General features: G+C 35.7%; 1 protein-coding gene across 20 annotated transcripts in view; it reads right to left on the bottom strand.

Annotated features, from left to right (window-relative positions):
- Nucleotides 1-16,362, bottom strand: part of NRXN1 (neurexin 1) — a 1,020,679-nt gene that overhangs the window by 945,211 nt on the left and 59,106 nt on the right. The window lies entirely within an intron of this gene.

The following is a 16,362-nucleotide window of genomic DNA, read 5'->3' as shown; positions in this document are numbered from 1 at the left end:
CAGTCATGACTAACTCTTCAACCAAACTTACTGAGACTTTGCTACATACTAGGAACAGTTGTAGGTGTTAGAGGAATAGAGGTGAACAGATCAGCATGAGCCACACTATCATGGGCTTCATATTTTAGAAGTGGGAGATGAAAATTAAATTAAGAAGAAACTATCATAGTTTAATTTAAACTTAAAAATTTTAACTATTACAATTTTTAAAAGAAAAGTAAAGTGCCTTTGATGAGTATACAAAAGCATGTTTCAAAGTGTCTGTTGTGAGACAACAGATCATCATCCAGGTCATCCAATCCATCCCCTATCACTTCTTCAAAGTACCGCCTGTGTTTTCTACTTTCATTTTCCACCTTTCCTCACCTGCCCCAGAGCACAGTGAGTTTCACTCCACCCTCCTCACTTGACATACTCTGTCATTCCTATTAATTATTTATAGTAAGATAGTTTTGACCTGTCAGTCAGAAAATAAGCTGCCAGAAGGAGAGACCCATGTCTAATGTCTCTTTGTGTTCCATCATGTGCCTAGTTGACTGCTTTCCAAGCAGCGATCCATAAATGGTCAATGGATGTGGAGGAGAAAACACTAAGGGAGACGAACACTGTGGCACTAGCAAGACATGGCAGGCAAATGGGAGATTTAAGACAATGACTTTAACTTCAATAATTCATTTCCACATCCTGATGGAATGTAGACTAGGATAAGCATGGACCCACGGTGGACACCAGATCCACTGAACAGAGTTCAAATCCTAATTCAGTCATTTATTATTATAACTGTAGACAAATTCCTCATTGTCTTTGAGTCTTAGCTTCCTAGCAGAGAGCAATGAAAACCTTGTGAAGTTGTTACAACATAATGTTTCAGAAGCACTTAACAAACTGTTTGGAGTACAATAAGTAGTCAATTGTAGCTCATTTCCACTTTGCAGATTTAGGACTGTGCTTACATTATCGGAAGTAAATGGTCTAAGTATTTTATATGTGATTGGGCCATACTAATTACATCACATATCATGTAGACTCTAAAAACTGAAATAGAAAAAAAAAAAGCTGTTAAAATAAGACAAATCTTATGTCTGTATTCAACCAACAAATTTGAGTCATACTAACTGACTTAGATGGGGTATTGTGTGTAGGTTAAAAATACAATGTACATTTTTCAAAGGTAAGAAGTCCCACCTTGGGGACAAATACACAGATCAGTTAATTACAAACAACTTTCTACGTATTACATTCAGGAACTCCTGAGACCACATTCCCCTGCATTCAGGCACACAAAAGCCAACACTTTTTTGAAATGGTACTCAGAGGCCTATTCATTCATTTTAAAGACGTTAATCATTTCTTCCTCCTCTTGAAGAGAAAAGATATATACAATATGTAGAAATTATATGCCATCAAATTTTACTCCTTATGCTCATCATATCTATCATATCATGTTTATGTCATGATATATTTTATTTTTGCAAATGAAAATCAAAAATCACAGCATAACACTTGCTCTATCCCAATTTAATACAATTATTTAAAAACTACCCTGTCAATTCTTTTAAAAGAATGAGATTATATGGACCACCTTTATGGAGTCTTCAACCCCTAAACTGCCTACATATTGTTGTCAACACTCAGGTTTTTACTGTAGAGCTTTCAGAGCGAACTTTAGTTGGTGCAACTGCTACCCACAAAGAGCAAGATGCAAGGTTGATTCAACAGCTTATGGAGCAGATCAGGGACATCCAGGAATTTAGGCACTGACAGTTGCCCTTCAGTGGAGTAAATACTTGAGAAAGGTCCACCAGAACTGGGAAGGAAACATGGATGAGTAGGTGGTGATGCAGGGAGTATAGTAGTAAGTAGACAGTGGGCAGAATTCCAGGAGAACAGAGAAGCAGGCAAGAAAGCAGGAGGGAGGACCTTGGGTAAAAAGGGTTTGGTTGTAAGGCTTGGGATTCAAGGTTGGATTTCAGTATTCATAAACTGGGAACCAAGAATGAGATAAAGTTTCTGTAAACTGGGCCTCCTGTAGGAGCTTCTTCACAAAAAAAGTGCTTAGTTTCTAAAACCAGGATTCACCATCTGAGCAGCAGAGCAAAATGAGAGACCTGATGTCACCTGACAGGGTCAGGACGGTCCCAGGGCCTGCAGCACTTTCAGATGGGAGATAAACCAACCGAGCCGTGGAGACTGACTCAAGCGGCACTCACACGTGGGGTGTAGGTGAGGAAAGACAGCTGTGGAAGGAGAACAATGGGAAGGAGCCACGTGCGAGAATGTACTGCTTTCAGTTCCATTCATACCCACCCCTACACACACGCGTGTGCGCGCGCGCAGCACACACATGTGCATACATAAAGGTCTGGCTAGGGAAGTAGCATTTTAATCCACAGCTGACCTGAGTCACTACTCTTACAATAAAAATATAAAGTGAAGGCTGCAAATAATTATATACCAGAAATGTTATGAACAGGATGAAAATCATAGTTCACAAAACAGTTAGTAAATAAAAAAACCGGAGAGGCAAGGCCTGGGCCTGACTGCCACCAGCGGTGTACATTACAGCTCTTCAGCAGAGTTCAAAGAGTAATTATAGAGAAGTGAGTTAAACTCTGTAAGTGGTGGTTACACAGCATTTAATGTGATCATCTATTTAGCCATCATGTACCTTCCTTAAGAGGGAAATTTTAAAGTAGGCTTTTTAAAAAGTGAGGTTGCAAATATGCTAGTTTAAAAGTGAATTTTATTAATAAACCACATATGAAAGCTCCTCAAATGCTCCCTAAAGCTACGGCAGAAGATCATAAATAAATATAACTATTGGCTGTAGAACAGGAGCAATTTAAGGGAGACCAGCCAGCATGTCCCAAACCTTTGGAGCAAAATCCACTGACTTTCCACATTACTGGTTTTGGCCAATCAATTAACACACATTAATCTAACACCTCTACGTGAAAGATGCTATGCCAGGTCCTAAAAACTACCAGAAAAAGAGAAAGTACATTTCCTGCCTACAAGCTTAGAATCTAATTAGGAGGCAAAACATATTCAGAATAATTGCTGTAAAAGATGAATTTTATAAAGTCTAAGAATAAGCGCCAAAGGTGTTGAGTATGAAAGATACCAATGAGTTTAACATCACAGGAAAAGCTTCAAAGAGAGTGAATGAGGATATATATTTGGATAAACATATCCCTCCCTTCAACTCAGATTGGTTTCTACCTTAAACAATGACACAAACATATAGCTAGTTTTTTTCAGTCTCAGTACATCTTTGGATGCACCAATGTGTCCTGATGCACTAGATAAAACTCACTGTGAAATCCTATGGCCTTTCTGATCATCCTCTAACCTGGCTTGACATTTGGTGTCAAACTGGAAGTTCTCGCATAGTTTTCTTTTTATTACTATTATTTCAAGACTGGCATTCAGGAGTCAAGAATAGAATTTACCATTTAGCGCACACTTACCCTACAGGCTAGAGATGCTATGTGGTTTGTACATGTTCTCTCGTCTACTACAACCAGCCCAGGAGACAGGAACCGTTACTGTGGTATTTTCATATACGAGGAAATAACAAAGAGGTTAAGCAACTGGGTTAGAGCCAAATAGCTAGATAATGTCTGTGTTGAGATTTGAAAGTGATTCCATTGGATGGATATGACAGAGTTGCCTGTTACACCTCCCAAGAATATTTTTACAGAAAAAGCAACACTTCATTCTCATCCAGCACTTAGCTGGGAAGTAAAAAGTATTACTTATTTGAGGGTCAAATGATTATATACAGAAATGAATGAAATCTGTAGCCTTCCCAGTCAGTTCTGTAGCAGCAGATTGGAGTGCAGGGTCAAAGTTTCCCCAAAAACCTGTCTGGCAAGAGCTGGTTTAGCCAAAACACATGAAACACGCATGTAGGGAAAACAGTGTCGGAGAACCAGTGGCTATCTCTGCCCTAGAAACTCAGATCCTCTTCAGGCATTAAGAGAGAAAATGTTCTGCTAGTTCTTACAACAAAGCAAGGTTTATATATATACTCCTAAAAACTTAATTACGAAGGGGATGGGTTTAAAACAAATAAGATTTAAAAACCAAGAGTTAACATTTACAGAGCTTGTGTTGTATTAACTGTTCTAAGTGCTTTACACACGGTACCTCATCTCATCCTAGCACAAACTTCTGTCAAGTAGGATCTCTATGTGGAGGTACTGCCATCAGCCTAAGTACACACATGAGTATTCTCAGGTACAGAAAGGCCAGATCTCTTTTCCCAAATCATTGAGCTAATAAGAAACAGAATCTGGATTCAAACACAGGCAGTTTGACTCTAGAATCCACACTTCTGCGCTGACACTTTACTATCTTTTAATATTAAGTGAGAAAAATGACATGAAAGATGCAATGGGGTGTGTGTGGGGTTCCAGTACGTTGGCCAAAATGTTACCTAAACTTGGAATATCAGAGTAGTTATTGTAACGGCTTCTTTGTGCAATAATTCTCTCTCAAAATCTGTGCCCTTATGTAAACCCCTATTGTGGGACCAAAAATAAGAATTCAGGAGGAGAATCTGGTGGTCACAATGGTGCATGTGAGCATCAGGATAAGGGTGATTTTAAATTTTAGCTCTGGCACCTACTAGCTATGTCCTTGAGCAAGTTAGTTAAATCTATCTTCTTCTTCTGGGTGTGGGTGGGGGGTTATAAAACAGGGAAAATAATTGTACCTACCTTATAGTTGTGGTGAGGTTACAATGTTCTCAGTCAAGGGAGATTATGCCCTCATAAGGCATTTTTGATTCTTATAACCAGGAGGGGATGTTACTGGCACCTAATCGGCAGAGGCCAAGGATGCTGCTAAACAGCCCCGACAACAAAAAATTATGCAGCCCAAAATGTCCATAAAGCCAATTATTTAAGAAATCCTGGTCAAACATATGTTTGCAATATGCCTGGCATAACATTAACAATCAATAAATGTTGGCTTTCTACTGTTGTTCTATTGCATGCACAAAATTTGTGGACTAATTTAGGCCAAAGTTTTAAATTCTAAAGACTAAAAGATTTTTATTCTTTCTTTAATCCAGGAGAGAAAAGTGAGTTCAACTTACATAAGTATTAAGTTCATTTGTGAATTGCTTTTTTTATGATTCTTCATCACATTAAATAAAACTAAATTTTAAATGACATTTAAACCAATTGGTAACTTAAACTATCATTCTGGCCCTGAAGACTTCATGGCTTATAATTGATTTACAATGTCCACTGGGGATAGTGGAAAAGTTTTCAGAAATGAGGAAGAAAGAAGCCCATCCAAAAATTTCTTTTGTTGTGAAACCCTTCCATTCCTCTCTCCCCACTTCAGAAGGAATTTGCAACATTTCTTTAAGAAAACACTAGAGATCACAATCCTCTATTTACTTGTCTTTCTCAATTGCTCTGAGTAGCGGTCTTTTCGGGCCAAAGGTCCCCCCACCCCCGCCTAAAGGCTCAGTCCTGGAAACTGGATTGTTTTCCTGAAACGGCTGGAAATTTGCCAATCAGGAAATATGGTCAAGAGAACAAGAGGCTCTCATGCTCAACACAGAGGACAGCTGCAAAGTAACATTCTGTGCTTCGCAGTCCAACACCACCACGGTTACTGAGTACTCAGCGCTGTGCTAGATGCAAGTGTAAGCACCGGGGACTCTCCAACAACCATGGCTTTTGTCAAGTAGGATCTCTAGGCCTTCATTTCAGCTCTCAAAAGTTAACATAAGTACTATTTCCAAACTGATAGCGTGCCTTCTTTCTTGCTGCTTTCTACCAGAAACATGCCCTTAAGAAATCTATCGCCGGCAGATACTACTGTTGTAGACTTGCTTTTCAAGTTCGTTTTCAGACTATTTGTTGCTATTCTATAAAAAGACAGCTTATTTTCATATACTGATCTTGTATCTTGCAACCCTGCTGAACTCTAGCTCTAACAGTGTGTGTGAGTCTGTGTCTGTGTCTGTGTCTGTGTCTGTGTCTGTGTGTGGTGTCCTTATAATTTTCTATATACAAGACAATACAACCAGCAAGTACAGAGTTTAATTTCTTCCTTTCTAATTTGAATGCCATCTATTTCTTTTTCTTATCTAATTGCCTGAGATAGAAATTCCAGTACAATGTTGAATAAAAGTGTCAAGAGTCAACATTCCTTAATGAAAATGTGGAATATATGTTATCACATATTATCCAACCTTAAAAGCAACTCCTGCATTGAGGACAACATGGATAATCCTAGAGGCCATTATATTAAGTGAAATAAGCCAGGCAGAGAAAGACAAATACTGCATGGTATCATTTATATGCGGAATCTAAAAAGAAAAATCAAATTCATAGAAACAGAGAGCAGAATGGTAGTTGCTAGGGGGAGGAGGGAAGAGGACATGGGGACAGGTAAGTAAAAGGGTACAAACTTTCAGTTATAAGATGAATAAGGCTTGAGAGTCTAATGTACAGTATGGTGACTATAGTTGATAATGATGATACTATATTGTATTATGGAAATTTGCTAAGAGACTAGATCTTTAGCACTCTGATACATACACGAAATGCAAACACGTGAGGTGATAGATATATTAATTCAATTGTGGGAATCCTTTCACAACGTATGTGTATATTAAATAATCACATTGAACACTTTAAACATATTACAGTTTGCTTGTCAATCATATTTTAATAAAGCTGGAAAACAAGAGTAGGCATCCTTGTCTTGTCTCTAATCTTAGGGGAAAACATTCATTCTTTCACTATTAAGTACGATCTCAGCTGTGGGCTTCTCATAAATGTTATCAGGCTGAAGGAGTTTCTTTTTATTCCTAGTTTGCCATGAGTTTTTTTTGGTCTGGTTGTTTGTTTGCTTAAATCAGGAATGGATATTATATTTTGTCAAATGCTTTCTTTTTTTAACATCTATCGAAATGATCATATAATTTCATATTTTTTCTTTTTTCTTTTACTGATATGATGATTTGTAGTAAATTATATCCAAATGCTAAACCAACATTGCATTCTAAATCCTAGTTAGTTGTGAAGCATCATTTAAAAATGTTATTGGTTTATATGTGTCAAAAGTTTCTTTAGAATTTTTGCAGCTATATTTATGAAAAATATTGGTCTGTAGTTTTATTTAAATTACTTTATCTTTGATATCGATACACTAAAAAAGACAGATAATAACAAGTTTTGGTAAGGATTTGGAGAAATTAGAGCCCTCCTAAATTACTGATTACAATGTAAAATGGTACAGGTGTTTTGGAAAATAATCTGGCAGGTTCTCAAAACATTAAATATAGAGTTACCATATGATGCATCAATTCCACCCTTAGGTATACACTCAAGATAACTGAAAACACATGTTTATATAAAAACTTGTTCATCAATGTTTATAGCAGCTTTATTTATAACAGCCAAAATGTGGAAACAACTCAATGAATGGATAAACAAAATGTGGTATATTCATATAGTCAAATATTATTCAGCTACAAACAAGAATAACAGTCTAATAGACGCTACAACATTAAGCCCTTAAGTGAACAAAGCCAGACACACAAGTCACATATTGTATGATTTCATTATACTAAGTGTCCTGAATAGGCAAATCCATGCAGTTAGAAAGTAAATTATGTAACAGTTATGAGGGGTTAGGGACAAAGAATGAGAGTGACTGCTAATGGGTATGAGGTTTCTTTTTGGGTGATGGAGATGCTCTAGAATTAGATAGTAGAGACACTTGCACAATCTTGAGACTATGCTAACACCCACTGAGCTGTTCACTTTAAAAGTGAATTTTATGGTATATGAATTATATCCCAATTTAAAAAGTCCCGTGTGCACATACATACACACCACATGATTTTATCACATGTATCATGATTGTTTTTTAAAAGCATTGGATTTAAAAATAGAAGTAACACTGCCTTATAGCTCATGCTACCATCCTGTTTTAGCAAATGAAAACTTGAGGCTTATAGAAATTAAATGACTTGGCCAAAATCGCTCGGCTAATTACATAGAAAACTTTTTTTTTAATTACCTATGGCCCTGGACTGCCTCCAGAACCATTTTCTTACACATAAAAATTCTCCAATGTTGAAAGCATACAACAAAAACCAAGAAAACCTAAAAAACATACAACCCTAAAACAGCTATTTCCTTGACTCTTCCTTTGTTCCCAAAATATTGTTTCTCAAGTCAATTTGCTTTTTTCTTAAGTTGTAACAAATGTCTTTGTGGTAGATTTTAGTATTAAGAATAACAAATCTGTCATCTATCTCAGAAAGTGACTCACATTGAAAAATCCTAAGTGGATACAATGAATGTTATTCTCCCCTTATCTTGCAGATGAGAAAAGAAACAATAAGCTTTAGGCATTTGTTTCCATAAAAAGGTTAGCCCAAAAGAGAACATCAGATCTGCCCTGCATAAGGTGCTAATTTTTCATATCTGATGGAGACAGAAGCTCATAAAAGGACTTAAGGATTATTTTTCTATGCTCCCTCCCTCCCTCCCTCCTTTCTCCTTCTCCTTCTTTTCTTACCAGCAACCAAACTTTCCTAAAGTGGTCATCTCTTCTTGAGAATAAATACAGTGAGGATGTACTCAGCACATAAACAATATGAAAGCTGCAGTCTTGTTTTGAACAAAATATCTACCCTCAAAAGAGAAGAATTACAGAAAATAAGTACTGGGAAGAACCCCAAGCTAGTGAAGTTAATGTACACAAGGATAAGAATATGAAAATCTGGAATGGAGGAAGGATATGCAGCATCCATGGAAGGACCAGGTGAATCTCTGAATTTCTAGACCTTGCTCACTCTCAGGATTAACCTGTAGCTTCTAAGACCTGAACTTGGGGAATCCTAGTGCCAGAAGAGAGACCTCAGGGTATTTATGCTTTGCATGTGGGCCCATATTAGGAGCTATTAGGGTTCTTCTACCTAGTGTATGCTCAAGACAGTTTCTGAAGAAGTGTTCTATTTACTCTCCCATAGAGTTACACTGATTAACTTGGTTTGACATTTTGCATCAGATGCTTAAAAAATCAGGGATAAAGTCATTTAGTCTCTTAAACTGACAGAGGGATAACTGTTTTGATGATTATGTTTTGGATATTCCATCTCAATCTCAGAAATGCAGCTAACTTTTTTCTCCTTTTAACTCTGTTATAATTGGGGAAAATTTACTATTTTATTTCAGTTCTGGAAATTATGTAGTTGCATACAAATCAAGAAATTAGAGTTCTGTCCTAGTGTGGTACACACTGGCCTGTTCTGAAGAGAAATAGGCCCTTAAAGGCACGTTGATCACAAACATGCATAAACCATGTAGTGGCTCAGATGAACAGACTGAACGAAATGGACCATTTGGTTACCACAATTTCAGACTACACATTGCGAATTTTTAGTGAATTTGATTTACCACAGTTTACTTAGTAGGGAAAATAAATATCTGTTTAAACTCTAAAAATAAACAGAAAAAATCAATAGGAAAATAGTGAAGTGTATTTTTTTAAATGTGGTATATCATGTCTACAATCACTAAAAAGTAGTGAAGAAACTTATTTCCAAAACACTTCATGCTGATTCACAAGACAACAGGGTTACTTCTTATCTGTTTGTTGTCCTGGCAATCCAGACAGAGTTTTGTAAACACAAGGCTTTTTGAGAGTGAGTTAGCTCTTACTATGTCCAATTGCCACATTCTGACACTATTACATGTTTAAATACACAGCCAAACATATTTGGGAATTACCAAAACATATATTTGTAAATAACTCTGTAAACATTACTTCCCCAAATTAAGTAATCTATGCTCAAACATATGTAAAGAATACAAAGCAGATCCTATTTCTTACAAATGTAATTTCCAGTATGCTAGCAGGCTAGATTTAGATGTTTAACCAAAACAACAAGCATATACTTCCAAGAGAATTACCATTCTTCACTGAGTTCACAGAAATTAACTTGTAGCTTAAAAGTCAAAATATGATCTAAAAATAATATAGCATAACCATGTTTTTTTTAATCCTTAAATGTTTCCTAATGTTATTTTCAAGTGAAAAGTACATAACTAAAGTAAGTTTTTGTAAAAATTAGGCAACATGTGTTTGGGACAAATGAGCGTGTATCTTTTGACTGCTCACTATTTACAGATACACTGATACAGAGATATGACCTTTAGAAATGATACGCCCACTGAGAGAACTAAAATTACTGCTTCATATCTACTACATCTGTTTCTCTCGGTAGACCTGTGGAGTGGCTCAAGTGTATATTGTAGTGGCCCTTTTAAAATTAAGAAAAATGAATCTTGAGATAGTTATCCATTAAGGATCAGAATTCAGTTCTAGATTCCAAGTTTCTCCTAGACACCGTGACAGAAGTGACATGCATTGAAGTGTGAATTATTGAGTATGCTACTTAAGAATTATTAAGATAGAGCCAACATGCAGTGGTTTCAAAATGTCTGTCCTCAAATAAATTTCCCTTTTCTCTCATGCCTCTCTAGACACCCTTCCAACATTCCATAAAGTTAAAATAGAGTAGAAATGATTAAGTGACAGCAAATCATTGTGATTTTGTGAAAGGAAACTGCTTTTCAAAGATACAGTTGTTTTTTTAATGATAAAAAAAAGATCCCATTTGGACATTACAATGTTTTTTACTATATTCATTTAGCATCTTCCCTTTTATAATAACATAATTAATGAGGCACAATATATGAAATTTGGCACCTTTGTGTTTTTTCAGGATACTGTCCTTCCCTGTAGGGTGTCATTTCAGGAACCATAGTCTTAATTCCTCAGTTAGGATAAAAAGTCATACATAGGATTCCAAAACCTGAAATGGTTTTACTATCACTGCATTATCCAAGATTAGAATAACTACCTTTCTAACTGGCAACAATGAAATTGTATGTTCTTTTTAAAAGAATGCTTCTTTTGATAAAGGAAACCTTAGACAAAATACAAGTAATGATTTTGTGAAATTTTCAACTGTTACTATTTGCCAGAATGTATTCCAAACATACTCAGGGGCCTGTGCTGCTATAAGGTTTTTAATAAACAATGATAATTACCATAACCTGTATGTTTAATCTATGCCAACTGATTTATGTACAGTGCTTTACTTACATTGTACAGTTAATTCTAGGCTATAAAACCATCTCCTCCCCACCCCTCTCAATTTGGAAAAGTAAGGGAAATGAAGCCAAGAAAGGGTAAGACTTTCTAAGTCACATATCTACATAGAGCTTGTGTTTGAGCCATGGTTTGTCTACCACCATTTCTTGAGCACATAAGGTGTAAAGCTTCCGTTCCTGGAGAGTACCTCGGCTCAGCTCTTCCGCTGAAAGTAACAGCATGGAGAGCTTCTTCCTGTCTGATGTGTTGGAGACAAACCAACATACACAAGAGACTTCTTATGATTAGGCATAAGTCCCTAGTTACTAACAGTCTTTCTGTAGATTTTAACCTGTAAGTGAATACATTATGATAATTACTCTGCATTTCTGTACAAAAATCGTTTCCTTCAGATGGTACGCTCATCCTTTTCAATGTCTTCATGATTCCAATCTGCTGTGGTTATTTAGAAGAGCAGAACTCACAACAGTCCTGCCACAAACAGCCCTTCTCACATACCCCTTCCCTAAACCCAACTATGCATTTAAGAACTTTTATGATTCCACATTTGTTCTCAAGTTTTATACCAAATTCCAAATTTCTTTCCCAAAATTTCCTTCTGAACCTAAGGTCTGGTATAGCCTTAGTGTGTTTATCTATGTCTTTCCTACTTATTCATTCCTCAATATTGTTTTCATTGGTAATTATTTAAAAAATATTTTTTAACGTTTACTTTTGATTCTGGCTGGTCACCTAGTTCAAGCTTCTAAAACTAACATGTATACAATACAGGGATATCTTGTTAAAATGTAGATTCTTTTTCAGTAGGGATGGATTGAAAATTAAGATTCTGCATTTCTAATAAAATTTCAGGTTCCTGGACAAAACTTTAAGGAATAAACACTTAAACCACTACAAAAAAGTTATATTTAAGATATTCATCATTTGTTTTAAATAACTCTTCTATACTGCTCAAGAATGTAGCTGCTGATTTAATTCATATGGTTATTGGTTTTAAAGAACAGAAGTGTTAGGAAAAATACATGCTTTTATAGACACATAGCTACAGGGAATATGTAAGTTCTAGAAAGATAACTTAAAAAGAAAGAATATAACATGATCAATTTGGATTCAGCTACCATTTGGAGAAAAACCTATATAACATGTTAAATTAGACCACACATTTTGGCCAATGATTCAAGCACTGAAATTGGCATCTACATGAGGATAAGTGACCCAGGATGGTGATCCACTCTCTGAGCATTTGCAGTATTGAATCAGGGTCAATAAAAGGGAATTTTATCAATTCTTTTCCTGGGAAGAAAAAGATCATTATGTATACGTAGAGACAAACATGTCTTCCAGGGGACAGGGTTTATTCTTGTGTATATCATCTGTTACATTTGAGAATGTACAAAATTTCTATTAGTTATTAATTATAGCTGACAACAACATATAGAGAAGTCTTGATGGTTCAAAACACAGAAATTAAATAAAAACGAAAGGCAATGGAAGCAATCTAAAGCATTTGTAGAACAAGCTCACATTTGCCCTTAAAGTAACATTTTAACATATGAAGTGATTCCAAAAATACTATTGACTATTTCCCAAGTTAACAAGATACTCTCATCTTCATTTACACTGAGAGTTCCTCATACTTATATAAAATAACAAATGGCATATAAATATATCCTACACATCTTTCCTGTTCCACAATTAGGATGTTCCTGTAGTTAACATTAACAAAAGGCCCATCTCCCTTCAGCTCATAATTCGCTCTATCACTGTTTATACCTGCTGATTATCTTCCTGAGTCTCCCCTGAGGTCACTGTTTCTTTCTTGGTAGTTGCTAGGCAAGCTCTATGCAAGTACCTGAAAACACCAGAGCAATCCAACGACGGAGAATCTTCTCCTAGTGTGCACCATGGAAATTTAAATTTAAATCTCCGCACATCACAGCTTCTAAATTTGCTAAGTCTTCTCTGTATTCACAAAACCAAGAAAGCTTGCCTACTTTTGTTTCCCAAAGTAACTGTGTCCAAGAACCCTGGGACCCACACTACAAGCTTCCCTGGATCTCACTGCTTTATGTCTGCTTTCCTGCGTCAGTGGTGACTTAACCGTTAAGTTTCGTCTCAGAAATTTTATTTCTGCTGTAGATGTTTCCTTCAGTTTTTTTCAAGTTTTCATGAATGTTGATTATAAAAGCAATTTAAACCTCAACAAGAAATCAAGTATACCAGTTAGTATGTTAAGCTTTTGCTCCCAAATGATCTCAATTTTCCAAACCACAGGTGAAACCTTCCTAGGGTTTTGTTCATTATCAGTCAACCAGCACTATTGAATATGTTCTGTATACTCAGCTCTACAGAAGGCATGAGGGGGAGGCAAAACATAGCCAAGATTATCAGAAGTGTACAAAGGTGACTTAATCCTATCATCTGGAATTACAGAATGTCTCACTAACATAGGTTATACGAATAGTTTTATTTTACCATAGATTTTTTTCCCATGGAAAAGAAAGTCTATTCCCTTCACATTAAGGGTGTAGGAGTGCAGCCTTAATTGTACTTTATATTGACTACAGCATATGCTGCAAGTGCAGAACTCCTTTATGGTGTTTATACCTGACTAGGAGTTGCCTCATTAATCTGTCAATTCTTCCTTCACCACAACACCTGCTGGGATGCTGTTCTCCATTAAGATCCTTCTGATACTAAAGAAAGCAAAGGATCAGACCTGGCCTAGCTGAGGGAGAACAACCATATTCCGTTCTTTGTATCTTCCTTCTTTCCTTCCCTCCTGCTTGCATGACTGCCTTCCTTCCTTCACTCTTTCTTTTCTTCTTTCTTCCTTACTTTCTCTTTCCCCTTCTCTCTCTTTTTTCCTTTCTTTCTTTCACCTCCTGAAAACATCTTACAGTAGCAAAATGGAAAAATATACTAAAATTCCTCTAATGCATCTGTATTATAAAGTACTCCTCCCTTACTATCTTTCCTCCAACAGCTTCATTTATAATTTTCCCTAACTGATGAATTTATCTTATGAGTAGAGAGGGTTGAACTATGTGCTTACAAACATGTGACACAGGAAGCTTCAGTGATCATTATTAATGGAGATGCTGCTGGTCTGCATAAATGGGGGATGCACAGGCACTCGCATGCATGTTAAAAAAGGCAAGATACGGTGATTTCCCCCCACAATTATATAAAGTAGCAGACTGACTTGTAGCGGCATTACCTTTAAGCAGACACCTCTAGTTTGTTAATGAAGAATTAATGTCTTTCCAAGGAAAGTTTTTGTTTGAATAAATGGTTTACTTCTATTGATTGAATAGCTTGAAAGTAAGGACCTCTTTCTATTCACCATACACAATGCCATGCAAATAGTCAACAATAAATATTTGTTTAACGAATTAAGGTATCCCTGTACCAGGCACCGTTCCAGTTTAATTTGAGCTCAAATAAGATCAGAACAAATACATGCCACAGCCTTTCTTGTGATAAAAAATAGAGCAATACACTAATCAGAATCTCACTTTCTGCCTATTACGCAGAAGAATAGTGAATGAAGATATAAAGATCCTGTTAAGGTAATCAGGAATCATTACAAAATCCTTCTCATCTGAACTATGGAAACAAGTCAGTAGAAAGTTCAGAACATGCAAAGGAAAAATCTTTGTTACTGATCATCTCAAATTTTCTGCCATTTCAAATCCCATTTTAGATTAAGATTTAATAAGTATTTTATTTTAAGTGATCAGAAACTTGTGACCACCTTTAAAATGAATCCGTATGTATCAGGTCACCACTAAATCAACATGCAGTTCCAGTGGTGCTGTTAGTACACTGTAGCACAGAAACTGCATTCTGTCCATTCTCTCCTTTTTAAGATGGAGAACACAAAAATAAGTCAGTTAAAAAAATAGATTTTTTTCCTTTCCCTCAAATGTGTGCTTTTTACAATAAAACCTGATTTACAAGTATCCAAATGTACCAAATAATTGTGATCGGTCACTTTGTCTCCTTTTGGATTTTGCATTTTTAAGAGAAGATACCATGAATTTTTTTTAAACCCAGATAAGCATCATTCATTTTACATGAATTTGACTGACAACTTTTCATTTAGATCCAACTTTCTTTAGAGATTATAATGTATCAGATATTCATATAAATGCTTTATTTCAGGTGGATTTTTACCTTAAGGTACATTCTCACATAAAAATACTGTTATCTAATCAGGTATTAAATCTGGTTAGATTCCAAGTTCCATTAAACCACTTAAGAAAACAGTCTTACTGATGATTCTATGAGAGCTTAATATTTTTTCTTAAGAGTGTTAAAGATAGAAAATATGTAACATAGTCTGGAGTTTTTGTTGAGCTCAGGCAACTGCATCTAAAGATAAGAAAGACATAATTAACATAATTTCCAGTTTTAAATTTTATTTTTAAGAGCTGAGTATACAGTTAGATGTACCTCTCATTAAAAAACTGAGAAGAATCCACTTTTTCTGAAATCAGTAAAGGAAGAGAAGAATCATGTGACTTTCATATCCATTATATTCTCTTAAAAAATTATGAAGCATCTTAACACAGCACCAGAAATTATATACACGCATACACAAAGACACAGAGGTGCATAACTATATGCATTTATGTGAGTGTGCTGTGTATATGTACATATGCATATGTATGATGTATATGTATATGTTTACAATGCTTTACTTCAGTGAACAACATTACAGTTCTTGGGGCTATATGAATGGAAAATGTTAGTTATGTTAATACTTAGAAAAATGCATTGTCATAAAATAGAGATGATCACGTTTACTGATCATTCTACAGGTCTTTGCTTTCAAACATGGCAGATTAAATTCTTTGAGAGCCTTCTGCATAACAGACATTCAAATATGTTTTATAATAAGGATAAACTTCAAATGGATATTTTCAATTGACTTACATTATTAACCCTTAAGTATTTCAAAAATGACTTCGAACGATTATCTAATGGCCCAGGTAACATTTATTTTTGCTTGAATAGTTTAAAAAGCTTTGCTTTCTCTAGAATTTCATAGAACTTGTAAAATCTTTGGTGTATTTTTTATATGTCATGTCAGATCTTTGGCTAGATAAAACCAGTGGTTTCCAAGGCTGACAAGAAATTAGCAGATCTCAGTAAACTTTATGCATGAATAACTGCACTAATATAGCCAAAGGA

The sequence above is a fragment of the Camelus dromedarius genome, chromosome 15, assembly GCF_036321535.1.
Source record: "Camelus dromedarius isolate mCamDro1 chromosome 15, mCamDro1.pat, whole genome shotgun sequence".
Taxonomy (NCBI): Eukaryota; Metazoa; Chordata; class Mammalia; order Artiodactyla; family Camelidae; genus Camelus; species Camelus dromedarius.
Note: the sequence above shows the minus strand (reverse complement) of the source record. Positions and strands in the feature narration are given on the sequence as shown.